This window comes from Pleurodeles waltl, chromosome 1_2 (genome assembly GCF_031143425.1).
Source record: "Pleurodeles waltl isolate 20211129_DDA chromosome 1_2, aPleWal1.hap1.20221129, whole genome shotgun sequence".
Classification (NCBI taxonomy): Eukaryota; Metazoa; Chordata; class Amphibia; order Caudata; family Salamandridae; genus Pleurodeles; species Pleurodeles waltl.
The window spans coordinates 725,885,890-725,905,426 of NC_090437.1; positions in this window are offsets into that span (position 1 = coordinate 725,885,890).

The window sequence follows — 19,537 nt, forward strand, 5'->3', positions numbered from 1 at the left end:
TTCAGGGTAATGTGGCTGTGACGGGTAAATTGTCCCGGGAAAGATCTAATAGTACTTCCTTTAATTTGAATAAGGTTAAAAGCGGGATGTGTAACAAGTGTGGGAGCAAGTATCACACTTCTGAGTCCAGGAATTGCTTTGCCCTGGGGAAAGAGTGTCGAAGAGTGTAGGGAGAAGGAGCATTTAAAAAGGAAGGTGGCCATGGTTGGTGAAGCTGTAGGCGATGTGTTCATGGGTGACAAGTTCAAAAGGGTGTTGTGTGTTTCTAGGTCTGATAAGGCGGGGGCGAAAGCAGAAGGAATGCAGAGACCTAAGGCAGAATTTACTGTAAAGAATGTGCCTGTGGAGCTAATGGTGGATTCTGGTTCCTTCTATACTATTGTTCCTAAAGATTTATTTCTCCTAAAGTGTCCTTCAACCAGATTATTGCCAAAGGACATCAATCCTGGCGGTTATCAGGGTGAACAGATAGATATCATCGGTTATATGCTCTCTGAAATAGAGTTCAAGGGGAGAAAGGTGTTAGGCAAAGTATATGTAGCGGAGTCCGGTCCACCTATTTTGGCTTGGCAACACCAGTACGACCTTCGTATATTCATCAATCCGTCTGCCCCTAGCCAGGTAGCAGTAATTGAAGATGTTTCTCTTGCTGACATTTTGAATGGGGCTAATGGGGTGTTTAGAGAGGAGATGGAAGAGTTGAAAGGCTTTGTTCACGAAATTAAGTTGAAGCCCAGTGGTGTTTCTGTGCAGCACAAGGTTAGGAATGTTCCAGTCTCTGTAAGAGAGGGAGTAAAAGAGCTTCTGAAATAAATTATTGACAGTGGGGTAATTGAGCCTGTGGAAGCCTCTGCATGGTTGTCACCTGTAGTGATTTCTAAGACGAGGGATGGCAAATTGATGTTCTGTGTAGAAAAATTGGATTTGAAGCACGCATATCATCAGATTAAACTTCATTTGGGTTCCAAGGCTCTCACTGCTTTCATCACCATGAAGGGTACATTTCAGTTTACCCGGATGCCTTTGGTCTGGCATCTGCCACCAGCGTTTTTCAGAGGATTATGAACCATATTTTCAGAGGGTTAGACAATATTCTGTTTTTTCAAGACAACATTCTAGTGTTCAGTGACACTATTGAGAACCATAATGTCACTCTGAAGATGTTGTTGGACAGATTGTTGCAATGTGGTTTGACTTTACGTCGGGAAAAATGTAAATTCTTGATGAAGGAGTCGAAGTATCTTGGTCATTCACTGTTGCAAGATGGTGTTAGGCCAAAGAAAGACCTGTTAGTGGCTATTAGGTCTGCTCCAGCTCCCAAGGACAAGGACCAACAGCGATCTTTTTTTGGGTTTAATTGAGTACTACTCTAAATTTGTCAAGAACTTTGCCAACAAGACAGAATGTCTAAATGTACTTTTGCGCAAGGGAGCTAGTTTTATATGGGAAGAAGAGCAATGCCAATGTTTTCAATTGATAAAGGATGAAGTATGCAACGCTTTGACACAAAGAGAAAAACAATTATTACTGTTGATGCAAGCACAGTGGGTATAGGAGCTGTCTTGTCTGAAGTGCATGGATCTGTGGAGAAGACAGTTGCCTTCGCTTCACGGACTTTGACTACTGCTGAGAGACATTATGCTGTCATTGAGCGTGAAACTTTGGCTGCGAAATGGGGTGTGGAGTATTTTCGCACATATATCTGGGGCAGTACCATCATGCTGCGTTCTGATCATAAACCTTTGTTAAAAAATTTGTCACCAGGTGGGACTGGTAATGGGTCAGAGAGACTGGCTAGGATGGCCTCCCATTTAGAAGAATTTAATTACAATACTGAGTTCATTCCTGGTTGGAAGAATGTGCAAGCGGACTGTATTTCCCGTCTGGCTCTTGATTGGCAGTCTGTTGATGGGGGTAATGTGTTAGAGCATGAACAAGAGGGAGCTGTTACATCTGGAGGTGAAGTTATGCATTGGAGTAAAGGTGCTGTGAAAGAAACCAACTGGGATTTAGCTATGAAAGCCGATGAAGTTTTGTTGAGGGTCGTTGATTTGATAAGGAAAGGTGGGAGGAGAGACAGTACTCTTCCGGCTTCGCTACGGCCTTTCAACAAGGTGTTGGATGAACTTTCAGAAGTCGATGGTCGGATGATACTGTGGGGTGAAAAGGCTGTTCCGCCTTTGGGGGTGTGTAAATGTTTGTTTGACATTGCACACAAAGGTCATCTTGGTCAAACAATTACCAAGAGAATATTGAGAATGGAGTTTTGGTGGCCTGGCGTGGATGATGATGTGGTGAGATGGGTAGAGAGATGTTCTGAGTGCATTCACAGTGAGACACGGTTAAGAGTGGGAGAGAAGTCTGTTGGAGGTAGCATAACTGATCCTGGCAAAGCTTGGCCTAGTGTTTGTCTGGATTTTATTGGATCTTTGTCTGGTATCGGTAGAGAAATGAATTTTGCCTTGATTATGGTGGACATGCACTCCAAATGGCTTATTGTCAAGTTTATGTGTGAGGTTACAACATCTGCTAGCATAAGTGTATTAAGAGAGATTTTTGCTGAGGAGGGGTTTCCAATGGTGTTGATTACGGATAATGGTATGCAGTTCACGTCTGAGGAGATGAACGTTTTTTTAGACTTGTGTGGTATAAGACAAGCACGTACAGCATTGTACAATCCTCATGCTAATGGTGTTGTGGAACTGGCTAACCGCATGATCAAGGGTTGCCTGCAATTGGCTGTGGTCAATGGTTTAGATTCTGGTTTGTGATCTCGGAATTAGTGTGGGGATATCGTACCATGGAAAATATTACTTTAGGTAGAGTACCGTTTGTTGACATGAGAGGTAGGAAACCTGTGAGTAAACTCACACCTTAATGGATGGAGAGATTGTTCGGAGGTGGTGGTGCATTCAACGGGGACCTGGTGAATGAAGCTGGGGGTAACATTGTGAGGATTAAACATGGTGATTGGGTGAAAATTACGTCAGGAAGAGTAAAAAAAGGTCTTTGTAAATTTTTAGGTCCATTTAGAGTTCTTCAAGTACACAGGTGGCACGTTGTGCTTGAAAATGGACAACGCTGGAATTTCAGGTGTGTTGCAAAATTTGCTTCTGCACGAATAGGAGGAATGAAGAGAGGTGTGATGATTGTAGTGGATATATGTTGAAGAAAGATGAAGATGTGACTGATCCTCGTGGTGGTGAAAGGAATCAGGGTGGTGGTGGAAGTGGTGATGCTAATGTTGGTGGAAGTGAGGCGGTTCCTAATGCTCCTAATGCTCGTTTGGGTTCCATGAGAGCTTCTCCCTGTGATGTGCATGTTAGGTCTCCTCGGACTGCTAGATTTAGAAGACCTCCTGTGTTTTTGAATGATTATGTAACATGATGTAAATTTCTTGGTTGTGGTTTTCTTTGTTTTAGATTCTCTTTTGTTTTTCCTTTGTTATGACTTGTTTTGAAAGGGGTTTTCCTGTTATTGAATTTGTTTTTTTTATTTGTGGGTGTTAACGAAGGGGGATGTGTTATGATGTGGCTCACGGCTGTATTTGGCGATGGCGTTCTCTCTTCCGGCATTTGCTTGCTGACAGGGAAAGAGAGCACCGCGTTGGAGAAGAGCTCCACTAATAAATCTTACCTGTTCATGTACGATGCTGCCCTGCCTCATCATAACATTTGCCTTGCTGGCTGCTTTTTAACTAAAGTTATATGCAAATTTGATTTTGGAATTATAAGTCCTTCCAAAGTCTTAAACTACCTTATGCTTACATATAAGCCACCCCTAAAGTATACCCTATGTGCTCCTAAAATTGCTTTATAAGCCCTGGTGAGGTAAAATAGCCAAATGTATTTTTCCCTCACTGTAGTGAATGGCCCCCGTAGGCTAAAATGGGGAGACTTTATTTAAATTGATAAAGTCCCATTAAGTGTCAGATACCTTGAGTTTGGTATCAAATTAATTGTTATAATAAATCCCATGACTTGCAATTGTTCGATTTAATATAACTAGTTCAGGTAAAGAGTTGTAAAACTCTACCTGAAAGTTGCCAACTTTAGCTCTGTAATGTTTTTTTCTGATTGGCCGGCCTCTGGCAGCTTGCTCTGGCTGCCTTGATGAGGTGTGAAGTGGTCTGGGATGAACACAAAGGAAGTGTCTGAGGGAGGAGATCTGCCTCTGCAGATGATGAAACAGATGAGCCAAAGGCAGGGAAGGCCATTTGGAGCAGCTCAGGACCTCCCTCACTTCTGTAACCCCAGACAATTAGCTGCCCTCTTGATTAGATTAGGAGAGGGCAGGAGAGGGTGTGATTAGGATTTTCAGCCACACCAGTTATTGGGCACAGCCAGATCTAACCTCCAAAAATCACTTTCAGCCATGGTGGATCTTTGAAGAATGTTGTTCCCTGGGATTGATTTTCACAGGAAGTGGTCATCAAAGGGGGAAGGAGCCTGTCTGTGACTGGATAACCAGGCCACACCTGCTTTTCACCCAGCAGCAAGGATAAATATGGCAGAGCTGGACCCACACCTCAGATCCCTGTAAGCAACAAGACAAAGAAGAAGAAGGGCTGACCTGCTGGACCCCTGACCTCACCTGGACACTGCACTCTGAAAAACTGCACCAGCTGCACACTTGGGCTTCACCACTAAAAGGACTTTGCCTGTCTTCTGTTGCTTCAAGAAGGGACTCCTTGTTTGCTACAGGTACAGGTGAGCTGCCCAAAGTCCCTGCATCAGGTCCTGCAAGCAGAGCTCAGCTGACCAGCATCCAGTGGCCATTTAGGTGTTCTGACCAGGTGCATTCTGGGAATTGCAGCCTGAACTCCCAAGGAGAAACTCAAAACTTCTGGAGCCTTGGGTCAAGTTGTGGACACTTCAAGGACCCAAAAAGGACCCCTGGAAGAAGATCCAGAAGTTTGGAGGCATTTGGAGCAACTCCATAAGTTGAAGAGGTGCCTTGTGGAAGTTGTAGTGCATATCTCAAGAGGCAAACCAGAGCCTCTGAATCCTTGGCTGGTGCTGTGGACCACTTTCCTAAATCAAGAAACACTTCTGAAAGTAAGTGTGACAGTGCTACCTCGTGGGTGGCCTGAACTCCCTTTCCAGTGTGACCTTTGTTTAACCCTTTGAGTGCTAGTTGCTTCTATAAGCTAGAAAACATTAATTCTTTAAAACTTCATATCTACGGTTTCCCTTATCCGAATGTAATCATTTTGGTGTAATTTCAAAGATAAAGGTATAATCTATTTTCATAGATTGGTGTTGGAGTTTTATTGTGTTTTGAGTTTAACGTATTTACTGTTTTGTGATTTTTAAATGCTTGTCAAGTTAAGCCTTGTCGCTCATTGCCAAGCTACCAAGGGTTTAGCTGGGTTTAATTTATTGAGACCTAACTGGACCTAAGTGGAGGTTAGTGGCCTATTGCTAAGTGTAGGTACTTACCTGCCCTTACCAATAATCCATTTTCCAACATCGATGAATACTAGGACTATAATGACAGTTGTGTAAGAGTGCGATATGTGTTGTATACCCATGTGTCTCCCCATGTCTGCCCCACTCATGTCCCTGACATATGTATGTCAGTGATTAAAAAAGTTACTATGACATGTATATGTGTCCAGTTATCCACACCTCCTGCACACTGCCCACCCAACATACCCTGGTGATGCGGCATCCCTACCTTGCAGTCGGTCAACAGGGGTGGGGGGTCATGTTTTCCCCATCGGTCAGTGGTAGTAGCGAGGCAGGTATTGTCCAGTCTTGGCCTGTGAAAGGGGAGGGGAGTGGTGAAAAGGTGTGTTTTTGCATCCTTCCCCCCCAAACCGCAAACTAAGAAGGGGTGGTCAGACTGACACTCTTTCCTTGGTATTAAAGCAGATCTAAATCTGCATGGTGGGAAAGCAGGTTGCGATCCTGCTGGCATCCTCTTTTCCCTTTCCCACTGCTAATGCAGCAGAAGTTTCTTGGCAGAGACAGTGGTTTGCAGTCTTTCATTTATGAGACCACTAACATCTAAATACGGCAAACAAACTGTCATGGCGGTGGGTGGGTTCACACATGAAAAGTGAACAGCAGGACAGTTAGTGCCAACATCTAAATCAGGTCCTAAATTTGATTAGACTGATATTCACATATGCCAAAATACAACATATATCACACATCCTTCATTAACATTTAAATAGATTCAAATGACCATCTTTTCAAGCAAAATGTTTCAGTTTACTGGCTAAGTTGGTCATATAACTTTATGGACCTTACTTCTGCTAACAAGTAAATCATAAAATGCTTGTCTCCCTTACCTTTAAAGGTTAGAAATTTGTTACACACATGATTTGTAGAATTTGATTTTTAATAGGTCAATAGTATATTTTTAAAATGTTATCCAGGGCATCTTAGTTAAATGTCAATTTGGTGCGCTAGTATCCAATGCCACAGCCACTAGAGTTACACATAAAACCTGCATCCTGTCCTACCATAGTAGTCTTCCTGGACATACTATCATAAAATATAGGGCCTGTCTGAAGAAATACTTTTGACTGGCTTAAATGTTAATATAAAATACTAGTAATTCATACCTGGGGAGGGGCCATTGTCCTTGGTGCAGCATTTAGTGAATATGAGACTATGAGAAATTATAGTTTTTGCTGTCACATATTCATAGTTCTAAAAGATCAAAAACATCTATTGGTGTAGGAAGTCTGACTGATGCAATGTTTTGTCATCTCGGATTTACCATATCATGAAGTCCTGGATGAAGATGGCTTCCAAGCAGAGTTCTACAAATGGACCAAATCTGAGGTGGTAGATTTTCTCCATGAGGCCTTCGCTGAGGCTGATCACATGGGGTCCTTGGGTACAATGTCCAACAGGGCACTGATTATGGTCCTTCCCGAACCAGGAATAGACTCTTCTTTGCAGCAGTTATCGCCCCATTTTTCTGCTCAATGGGGATGTCAAGATACTGGCCAGTATGCTAGCCGCCTGCCTCAAGTACATCTCTCTCTTATTCAGAGAGAGTAAGTAGAGTTTGTCCCAGGCCGCTCAGCTCGTAACCATCTTCACACACTGGCTCATGCGGTCCGGCTAGCAGTGGATCTTCGCGATGAGGCCTTGCCACTATCGTTGGATGCTGAGAAGGTCTTCAACAGGATAGAATAAGACTATCTGTTAGCCACACTCTGGAAATGTGGCCTTGGTGATGACTTCATCTCCGGAGTGAGATGGTGCTGTGACTCCCCCTGGTTAGTTCCCACTTTTTGTCTGGTATTTGATGTTGTCTTAAAGTTGTTAGTGCCCAGGGCCCCTGCTAACCAGGTTCCCTGGGCCAGATCTCTTTCCTAAAACTGTTGTGATGCATTGGCACAATGGGCAACACCTGTAGCTACCACTATATGTCCTTAGTAAATGGTACTTAGGTACCCAGGGCATGGGTACTAAGGGTAGGCCCCTGAGGGCAGCAGCACATCTTTTGTCACCCTCAAGGGACATGCATCCAGATGCACCCAGCACTGCCATTGCAGGCTGAGTGTCCTGGTGAAATCCTAAACAGCAAACCTGACATGGCACACAGCCTGTTTGCCATGTCCACCACAACCTGCATACAATATAGGGAAGACACCCCTCTGGCAGGCCTTCCAGCCCTAATGCAGGGTGGACTATGCTGCATGTGTGGGCATAGGTGCATGAGCAATATTCCCCTACAGTGTCCCTGTCAAACCTAGGGCATGGTAAGTAAACAGAGCAGCCTTGCACATGCATGGGCTGGACATTTGTCAGTATGAGTTTCACAGCTACATGGTGACCACTGTGAACCCTAGTTTATTTGGTATCAAACAACTCAGAATGATAAATCTATACTGGTGCCAGCATTGGATTAATTGCAAAATGCAAAATTACAGATGAGGGACAGGAAGAAGAGAGTGGGCCTCTCACTGAATTCCTCTCCCGCAACCCACAAGATGGCTCTGTGAATAGGTCTTATCAAACACCCTCACAGAACAACAGCATGCTGATTGCAAGCAAGCCCTCAACCATTATGCTATTAGTTATTATTTCCAACCCCTGGGAAGACTGACTGGTGTACCTATGATGTGGACACTTGTGACAGCTTGCTTGTCAAAAACACAATTTACAGACAGTCAGACCATGTCAGGGATAGTATACAAGTTGAAGTCAAAAAGATGCTGGATTTGTGTGTCATTGAAACCTCTGAGAGTCCCTGGGACAGCCGAGTAGTTTTGGTCCCCAAACCCCACTCCAAAGAAGAAAAAAAGGAGATGAGGTTGTGTGTGGATTACCAGGACCTCAATTCTGTATCCAAAAAACTGATGCACACTCAATCCCAAGAACTGATGAGCTCATTGACAGATTAGGGCAGCCAGATATCTGAGTACTTTTGATTTGACATCAGGGTACTGGCATATTGGCCTGACCCCAGGAGCAAAAGAGATGTCAGCATTCTCCACTCCTAGTGGGCATAATCAGTTCACTGTTATGCCTTTTGGATTTAAGAATGCACCTGCCACCTTTCAAAGGTTAGTGAACCAAGGCCTTGCTGGGCTGTACTCTTTTAGTGCAGCTTACCTAGAGGACATAGCTGTATATAGCTCTACCTGTCAGGATCACCTGATCCACCTGGGAAAGGTGCAAAAGGCAGACCTCACTATCAAGGCCAGTAAGTGCCAGATAGGACAGTGTAACATTGTATTTACTTGCGCACCAGTTTGTGGAGGCCAAGTTCAACCCCTCCAACCAAAGATTCAGACTATTCTGGCTTGGGAAGCTACCACGACCTAGACTCAGATCAGGATATTCATTGCCTTGACTGAGTATTACAGGAGATTTGTGAAGGATTATGGCACCATAATTGCCCCCTTACAGAATTAACCTCCAAGAAAATGCGCAAAATGTTTAACTGGGCAAGGCCTTTGACTTTCTGAAGAATGCCATGTGCTCTGCTCCAGTTATACAAGCCCCAGACTACTCCAAGCAGTTTATTGCCTAAACAGATGCCTCAGAACTGGGGGTAGGAGTGATCCTAGCCCAGGAAAATGATAAAGGACATGATCAGCCTGTTGCTTTTATCAGCAGAACACTACTCTCTAGGGAACAAAAATGGAGTGCCATAGAGAGGAAAGCCTTTGCTGTGGTTTGGGCCCTGAAGAGGCTGAGGCGAAACCCTGTTTGGCTCTCATTCCATAGCTCAGACTTACCATAGGCCTCTCAGATGTTTGTAACAAATGAAAGATAAAAAAAAAAAAAAACTGCTTAGGTGGTCTATATATCCCTACAGGGAATAGATTTTCAAGTAGAAAACAGACCTGGGGCTGCCCATGCCACTGCAGATGGCCTCTCCAGGTTCTTCTAATTCAAAGATGAAGGCTCACTAGGGAAAGGGTAGTCTCATCCTCTTTCATTTGGGGGGCAGTGTGAGGGAAGGTCTCTTTTGTCATGGTTAGCCCCTACTTTTTGTTTGGTATTTGATGTGGTCTCAAAGTTGTTAGAGCCCAGGGCCCCTGCTAATGAGGTTCCCTGAGCCAGATCTTTGTCACTAAACTGTTGTGATGCATTGGCAAAATTGGCACCACCTTTAGCTGCCATTATAAGTCCTTAGCAATTGGGTGCCAATGGTAGGCCCCTGCGGGCATCAGCACAGATTGTGCCGCCCTAAAGGGCCAGGCATCAAGAGGCAGCCAGAACTGACATTGCAGGCTGAGTGTCCTGGTGCAATCCTAAATTGCACAACCTAAATGGCACACAGCCTGTGTGCCCTGGCCACTATACACTGCATGCAATATGGGAAAGTCACCCTTCTGGCAGGCATCTTAAGGTAGGGCACACTATATTCCATGTGAGGGCATAGATGCATGAGCAACATGCCCCTACTGTGTCCCCGCCAAATCGGGGACATAATAAGTGAACAGAGAAGCCATTTCACATGCATGTGCTGGACACAGGTCAGTATGAGTTTCACACTACAGGATGGCCACCATGAACCCTGGGTTGTTTGATTAAAAAAAAGAAATCTCAGAATGATAAATCCAAACTGGTACCAGCATTGGATTTATTGCAAAATGCACCCAGGTCACCCTAGAGGCGCCCCTGCAAAAGCTCACTATCCTGGCATGGTTGTTGGCCGGTAACAACCAGCCTGCCACCACCAGACATGATTCTGGCACCCTCAGGTGAGAAATCCTGCTCTCTGGGTCCCAGAACAAAGCCTTTCCTGGATGAGGTGTAAAACCTCCCTCCTCAGGAATGTGCACTGCCCTGCCAGCGAGGTTCAAAGGGCTTACCTCCTCTGAAACTCAACCCTCAAGCCTGCTGCTAGTGGCAGATGGCTGCCTCCTTTGAAACCCTCCTCTTTTGGTGGGAACAACGGCAGGAAAAAACACAAACAACAGGTTGAGTGGTCAGCCTTAGCTTGCACCACCCCTAAGATGTTGCATGTGAGGTGACCTCTACATTTCATTGTCTCGATCTTGCATGGAAGTTAAATAGCCTATCAGGTGTATTGAAGTTATCTCTGCCCACAGGAAGCGGTCACTTAGGCGTTTGGGCAGTTTTGCGTCAAAAAGTACAGCGCCAGCTTGCGCCATTCCAGGACACCAGCTGGGCACCAAATCTATAGAATGCTGCAATCCAGCCCAAAGGGTGGGCCATCGTAAAAAAAAAATGACGTTAGCCAGGTGGGGGTGGCGGTATGGGAGAAGGGGGTTTTGCACCCAAAAATCATTTTAGGCTGGTTAGAGGCAACAAAATGCCTCTAACCAGCCTAGTGTCATTTTCTGATGCAAAACCATCCATACCGCATGACTCCTGTCTTGAAAAAGACAGGAGTCATGCACTCCACCACAATGGCCAGCACAGGGGACAAGGGTCCCCGGGGCGTGCCCATTGCACCCTGTGCCATGCAGGGGGCCCCAAGTTGGGCCCCGATGGCCCTTTAATTAAAAAAATGAAAATACTTACCTATACCTAACTTACTTACCTGGGATGGGGTCCCCCATCATCCATTGTCCCTCTGGTGTGGGTGTAGATGTTCCTGGGGCTTGGGGAAGGCACCTGTGGACCAATTTCATTGTCTTCAACCATGGAAATGGGTCTACAGGTCCCCTAATGCTGTCTGACCCAGGTGTTAAATAATGGCTCGAAGCAAGCTTTAGGGATAAATATCAGGCTATGTGGTTAGCACCATTTTTTAGATAGGAACGGCTACCTTCCATCTCATTGACACAAGGTAGGTTAACGCATCTGAGAAATGGTGCAAACTTCAGTATTTTGACGTTAGACAGGTCTACCATCAAAATAAAAATATGGAGTTAGTTTTGCACTAAAATGATGCAAATTCAGCTCAAATGGCGTATAAATGTGCCCCTTAGTGCGTGTAGACACCTTAAGGTAGATGACACATTGGTCACTACTAGGGACTCCCCTAAATGCCCACTAAATTCAGTATTTAGTGGGCATCCCTAGACCCGATATTTAGATTTCAAGGGCACTAGAAGATCAGCAACAATGAAGACCCAAGGCTTGAGAACTGAAGTCCTGCTGTACTAATAAAAAGGTGCCAAACCCTGCCTTCTGCACCCAGGACTCGACAATTGCCACTGATGGATTGCTTGGATGTTGGATGGACTTTGCAAACACACAGAGGATCTCTAAACTTCAGAAAATCACTAAAGAACCCCTTTCTGTGAAGGCATCACTCTTCTGCAACAAAGACCAACAAGCCAGTGAAGTCCAGTTCACTGACTGGCTTCTGACCAAGGAACTGGATGCTGCAGCTGGACCAAATTTCACTGGACAGACCACAAGGACAAATCCTGTAAGTGTGCCAAGTTTGGTGCCACTGCATAGTCCAGCAATAGTACCAGGTACTGGGCACCTTACATTGGGCACCCAGAAGGACAGGACAACTCTGAACTGAAAAAGGATCAGGAGGAAGCCCCACTTGAGGGACTTCAGAAACCACCAGGTCCTCCCACCAGAGTGCCCCTGCTGACCTCCAAGCACCCCTCAGATCAACATCTGTCCTGCATCCAAGGATGACTTTGCGCAGTTCCTGGCTCACTGATTCACTCTGCACCCAGCCGCCCTGTGGCCTCCACCAAAGATCAAGCTGTGTTCTGAAGGTCCCCCATCCTTTGCGACCTCAACAGTCCAAGGTGACACCCTGGACTCACCTTGAAGTCTGTCTGTGCTGTGCTTTTCCAAGTGATCCCCCGCACTGGCCTGGCACTAGTTCCAAAGACTTTTCAGGAACTGTTCCCACTGAAAACGGGAGCTGCCTAAACTTCTCCAGCTGGTCCATAGTGCCCACCAACCACCCCGACCTACAAACAAGAGGAGACATTGATAAACATATTGCCTGATTTTATATGCATTTTTTAATTATTTCTCTATTGATTCTTATGGTACGTAGTTACGCACAGAACTGAAATATTTCCAAACTTTAAAAATTCATAACTGAAAATGTACTTCTTTAATTTTGATGATCTTGTTCTTAAAAAGTTTATAAAAATCTGGAGTATGTTTGTAAATTGGTCTCAAGTTTTGAGTGCGTGTCTTGCTTTATTGCTACTGTGAGTACAACAAAAGCTTTGCACTTCTCTAAGACTGGCCTAACTGCTCGACCAAGCTACCATAAGAATTAGGGCATTAGGTTGTCTGGTTTTTACCTCTATAAATCAAGGTTTGGTTTCCCGGATCCTCTGCATAGTGTGCCTGTTTTTGAACACTACATAGTGGGCCAGGCTCCTACAGCAGGTCAATTGTAGGGGCTTTATTTCTGTTCCTTTCTAGGTCCACAGGGGTACCGGTCAGGGTTGCCCACTCACTCCCTGCTATTTCTCCTAGCAATGGAGCCTTTAGCAATTTCAGATATCAGATCATAGGTATCCCCACACCCGGAGACCACACAACACTGTATTTATATGCAGATGAAATTATACTCACATTCTCAGCCTTCTATTCCATTCCTGCAGTGCTACAGATAATTGAGGCTTTAGCAGCAATATCCAGCTATAAGGTGAATTGGGGAAAGAGTGAGGCCTTGCTGCTGTCACAAATCACCACATGTGGCACCATCACCAGTTATCCATTCCAGTGGAAGAATTCCTGCTTTCGGTACTTGGGAATTATAGTTAACAGAGGCCTGCAGCACATGGTGGGGGATTACCTGGACTCACTTAAGCAGCGAATGCAATCAGACTTCAAATATGAGTTGGGCAAGCTTCCCCAACTAATACTCCTTACAGATACCATCTGGTACCCCCAACATGTTTAGGCGTTCCAGTGAGGCACTGTGAGCTAGCTATTAACCAAGTCAACATTTTCTGATGGTATAGGCAGACTGGGTCATTATAAACTGATGTTTGTGTTGACCAGATACACAGTTCTACTTGATTCGTAGGAATTGTGTAATAATACATCCTAATAAAAATTAACATACCACCAACATCTGAACTGTTTAGTGCATCTCAGAATAAATAATATGTAAAGTATTCCACTATGGTATGTGTTTATTTTGTTATGTGAAAGTTTTGTCAACTTCTTTGAAGAAGATAATGTATATGAATTCCTAAATAATGAGATATATAATTTAAACAGTTTTGTACATATTTTTGTATACATTTTCAATTGACACAGTAGCATAAGTCTTCATTATTACACAGTTAAGAATGTGAATATTTGAACATGAAAATCTTTAATAAAATTATTAATAGCCAAATGACAATACACAATATGACATATCATGCAAACCAATAGAAATGGAAAAACACTTAAAAACATTTTGTTCCACATGTTCTTATAGTAGCATAAGTCTGTTTATATCTATCTATCTATCTATCTATCTATCTATCTATCTATCTATCTATCTATCTATCTATCTATCTATCTATCTATCTATCTATCTATCTATCTATCTATATAGATATATTAATTGTAAATTAGAAGTCACACAATTGTATCTTTTCATAATACACATATCATGTAATGGTTTCAAATATTTTCAGCGCATATAATCAAAACTACTCATATCTTTTTCTACCATATATTACTGTAACCATTTATTAAATTGGTTTTCATTACTGTTACTATTGTGTTACACAATATTATATGCTTTGAATATCAAAATGATACATACTTTGTCAAATATATTTTACTTTTTATTTTTTTAACACATGTGTAATTTGTTGAGCTGTTTCACTGACAATGTGTCATATTTTCTGAAGCTTTATGATGCAAATACTGTTTGTGTGGCAATGACCTGGAAAAGTCATATAATATGTTTCAAATCATTATCACACTGAATAGAAATGATGCCCAGGTTGTGAGATACTATTGGAACATTTTCATGATACTGTCCCTTTTATGTGATTTTGTATTGGTGTAGTACAGAGTAGTTTGTGTTGGTTTAGACAGTAGTTGGAGAGCTGTCTTAATTCTTGTCATTTTTGGATTTGTGCTGAATCTGTGTGGAGAATCAAGTTTGTGTGCATATATAGTATGTTAGTAGTTACTGTACTGTATGGGTTTGTTTAGGGTTAGGTGAGTGTTAAGGTAATTTCTATACCAGCCCTGATTAGACTTATATGCACTACTTCCCTCAGATGTTAGGGATTAGGGCGGAGAGGGACAGGGCTATCCTTATGCAGAATGAAAGCAGTGTTTGTAGGGCATGAAACAACACCTTTGTGCTGTTACAAAAATAAAATTCATGGTCCAGCAGGTGCACCATTGAGGGGCAGTAGTGGTATCCCAAGAAGAAGACCTGCTGGTCCATATAGGAACTGAGGTAGTGTATTTTAATGCCAATGTTATTTGTTCTAAATTTGGTAGACAAAATGTTTATTTGTCTGATATAATGATTATGTGTGTCAACATTTGTCTTTCTATAGTTTTTTTTAAAACAGTGGTCATAAAACCACAATAAGTATGCTAGCAACTGAACTGCTGTGCTGTATTTTTAAAGATTCACACAAACTAAACATAGAAAGTTATTCTTCAATGTTTAAAAATAATATGATACGTAGCAAGGTGCATTCCCACTACTGCCTACCATTTGAAAGAGTATACACTTGCAACATGCTGAAAGTAATGTGCCACCGTTATGGTCAGGATGATATTTTTGCAATAAGGTATACCTTCTTGAACTAAAAATAAACTTTGACTCTTTTTCCTCTTTGTATATATGCTGCAGAATACAGCTCACATGCAAAGTAGAAATAACAAGGACAAATACAGAAATGTTTTATCTTACAGAAGCCTCAGGAATCTGTGTTGTTCTCACAAGTACTCTGTTTCTAACAGGATGATAACATGGTACAGTCAGGTTCATGTCCATCCTTACATCCATTTACTCTTATCATCCTGACAGGCAACTCAATAATTTGAGGTCTTCATGTTGCTTGTGTCTACAGTGTTTTCATTTTTCCACGTAATTACATTTAGGGCCTCACTGCGACCCTGGCGGTCTTAAGACCACCAGGGTCACGATGGCAATTGTACCACCACCAATTTGACTGCCATATTACGACTGTGGCGGTTGTGCCACGGTTGGACTGCCAGCACCACCAGTTTTCCTCCATTGGAGGGGTTGGTGGTGCTGGTGGACCTAATTTGCCTGGTGGTAGCCCTGCCATGTAAAGGCTGGCGGAGTCAGGGTGCAGGGTGCTCCAGGGGGCCCAGCACTGCTCATTCACTTTGCATGGGCAGTGCAGGGGCCCCCTGGCCAGCCCTGTTGTGATTTTCACTGTCTGCTTTGCAGACAGTGAATATCACGACTGGTGCTGGTCCACCCTACGGCTCTATTATGAGCTGGTGTTAATTTTGTAGGTCATTTCCCGCTGGGCCATCAGGCAAAATCTACGTTTCCATCCGCTGCCACTGAACCAGTGGGAAACTCTTAATAGGGCCCGGGGGAAGTGGACCGCACTAGCGGTAACCTGACTGCAGGAGTTTAGCGGAAGGTTTTTTCCATCTTCCAAACTCATAATGACCCCCATAGTGTGTTGTTTAAACTAACTGCAATAACTCATCTTGGGTGCCTGTCCATTTCACAACAAACACATATAGAGATGTTTTCTGCAATTGAGTCAGTATGTTTTTCTAAAAAAAAGTCTAGAAAGTGGCAGACATTATTTAAAAATATTCTCATCAACAAATTTGTATTTCTGCTTCATTCCTCTTTGTAAAAATTGAGATTGTAACCTCAATTGAAGTGTGTCCTCCTGTCTTACGTTTATCATAGGCAGTCGTGTGTGAAAGAAAAGATTCAGGTGCACATTTGCAGCCAATCGACACAGGCCATGCTGTCGAGAATATCGAATATCACAATTATGTTTTTGGGTTGGAAAGCATTACTATATATTTGATTGTTCTACAACCAATAATTACGTTCCATGTCTCAGTGTAAGAATAATACTTCTTTTGTGTCATCTGTCTGAGATCATTGTAAACTTGTGAATGATTTAATGAACTTTTTGTTTCCTTCCAGGAATATTAAATTGTTAAAAAATCTATTTTTAAATGAGTGTATTTTTATTACGTATATAACATAAACGATCAGCAGACAAAATACTGCAACATCCGTAGAGCACAGTATTGGCCCTGGTAATCAATTACACGTTAAAGATATTACATAGTCCCGTTTTATAAATGTGTAGTTTAGATTCATTTAAGGGAGCTGTAGAAAAGATGTAAGTTGTTTGATTTTAATATGTCTAAAATATGTTAGAGATAAGGTTAATAGGGTCGGGAGTAAATATTTAATTATGTGTATATTATTTTATGTAGCAGTAAATATTTAGATTAATGTTTGCAGTTTTTTAGATATCTGTTTTTTCATAGATTTCAGGCATGTATGTTTTATAGGTAAATGTATACATAAAAAATATATTTAGATTTTGCAAGGTAGGGTGTGTTTGAGTAAACGTTTTGTTCTGTAAACAGAGTTATTATTGTCGTTATTTTCTTTCATGGAAAATAAAATATTACATTATCAGATCTACTTTATTAATATTGATCATTAGGTGAGGATGATAAATAAATATACTGTAATGCAAAAATCAATTCTTTTAAGGATAAACCACAAAAGTGAATGATACACCTGCACACAAACCACTGCTAGCTATGGCACAGAGCAGTCAGGCTTCACTTAGAGGAAATGTGTAAAACATGTAGTCAGTACTGACACAGCAATTAAGTCAAAACACATCACAAGAAGAAAGGCAAATAATTTTACAAATATGTGTCCATATTTTTAACCATAAAATGGCATCAAATGTGCTCAGGGCCGCATTACGAGTCTAGCGGTCACTAGACCACTAAACTCATGGATGGCGGTTGGACCGCCGCCAATGCGACGGTCCGCCCAACTCTTTACAACCCTGCCAGTCAGGCCACCAAGGAACCACCAGCTCCACCAGGTTCGGAGTTCCCGGCTGTCTGGTGGTTGCGGTGGTCCTAATCCTCCAGCGCTGCCATGGGGATTACGACCTCCTTCTCACCCAGTGGTTTCATGGCAGTACCAGGGGCCCTGACTAGGCACATTTGGTGTTGAAGGCCACTAGGGAAATTTCAATTACAAGCCAATTACTACACTCTGAAACATATACTAGGTTCTTACATGTAAATTATCAATCATGAGCAAACTAATTTCAACATGTTGACAGTCTGATAACAGCAATTTACTACTGGTTAGCAGTAGAAAGTATGCAGATGTTTAAGGTCAACAAAATGAGTCCTGGGAAAAATCTGGTGGAATACCACATATAAGATACTAATTTTATTAAAATAACATCATATTATTTACATTTGGCTGAAAGCACATTAATTAGATGTTTTGTATCCAATGATTCCCAACAAGTTAACTTTATTTCAGCACCAAACACTCAGAACAACATTTTTAAAAATGTGTGTAGGTTTCTTCATCTTTTACGAGACAGAACCATCTCATAAAACTTTCAGGAATAATGTAAGCTACAGTAATTGTGATTGTTGTATATTTTTGTTAAAATTACAAAAACGCAACACCTTTCTTTGTCGTACTTAACTTTGCATCTCACAGTTTGGAATTGCCTTCTGCATGGTCATTTCCATATATTAAGCCATTGTGGTGCTAAAACAAAACCATATGATTTTTGTTTTATATTATTCATTTAATGATATGTAATTTGATTGACTTAGGCTGAGCCAAGTATTGCCATTTTATATTTTACACATTGTTGTTTAATATTTACATTGTGAAGCATTCTCCCAAACATATACAAAGATAATGAAGCCTCAAAGGATACTTTGTGGGCAGTAAAGTACTCCATTCTCCTCATAAAATATTGTGACTTTAACACTGAGAACGTTGCTATATGTTGGTAGTGATACAACCTTATTACTAGGCTGCACAGTGTGCCATTGCCTCTAGAGAACCTAACTACAGTGTTTGTTTTAAGATATGCTACATGTATTCTCACTCGTTTTGGAAAAACCCATCTCAGCTAATTTACTTTCTGGACTGAAAATATGGGGAAATGATAGTTCTTATTTGTAATCATAAAACAATTCACAATGGAAGGGCATTCAAGGCCTTTTCATTAAAAATAAATTAGAAGCATGTATAATTACCATGATTACATGATTGTAAGAAATCATGCCTCACTCTATGACCTGAAATATTAGTTAGAATTAGTATCCACATGACAATGTGGAAAAATTGTACTGAAATAAAAAGTAATCTTATAAATACAAGGCCAATGTGTGCACAATGTCATATACGTCTAAAAAATATGAATGCTTAAGATAGGGAATTTAACAATCAGAGTGTATTTTGGGAATAAGAAGCCTAGCCTTCATAGGAATGTATGTAAATTGAAATCCCAATATACTAAAATGTGAATTATGTACATCATAATCAAGGTTTCATACTGTTAATAAGGGTTACTGAGATAAGATAACTTAAAACAGTTTAAACAGAATGCTATCTGTAATATAAAAAATCATTCTTCTGCATTCCCCTTCATGCTTTGTTGTATTTATCACATATGTATTGACAACATTACTTTGTCATACAGCATGCATGCAGGTCACAATGAGGCTAATAATACAAAGAACATTGTCCCACAAATAACTGAAAAAATGCCTTTACAAATTTGATCATATTGATTTTATCATAGGTTGCTTTGTTTTTCATTAATTAAACAATTTCATAAAAAACACTAGTAATCTGGTTGAATCAGAGAGATGTTTTTAGAAAACAACTTGTTTGTACTTTAACCCCTTCGCTGCCAGGCCTTTTCCCCCTCCTGTGCCGAGCCTTTTTTTGGCTATTTGGAGCAGTTCGCGCTTAGGCCCTCATAACTTTTTGTTCACATAAGCTACCCACGCCAAATTTGCGTCCTTTTTTTCCAACATCCTAGGGATTCTAGAGGTACCCAGACTTTGTGGGTTCCCCAGAAGGAGGCCAAGAAATTAGCCAAAAAAGAGTGAAAATTTCGTTTTTTTCAAAAAAATTGGGAAAATGGGCTGCAGAAGAAGGCTTG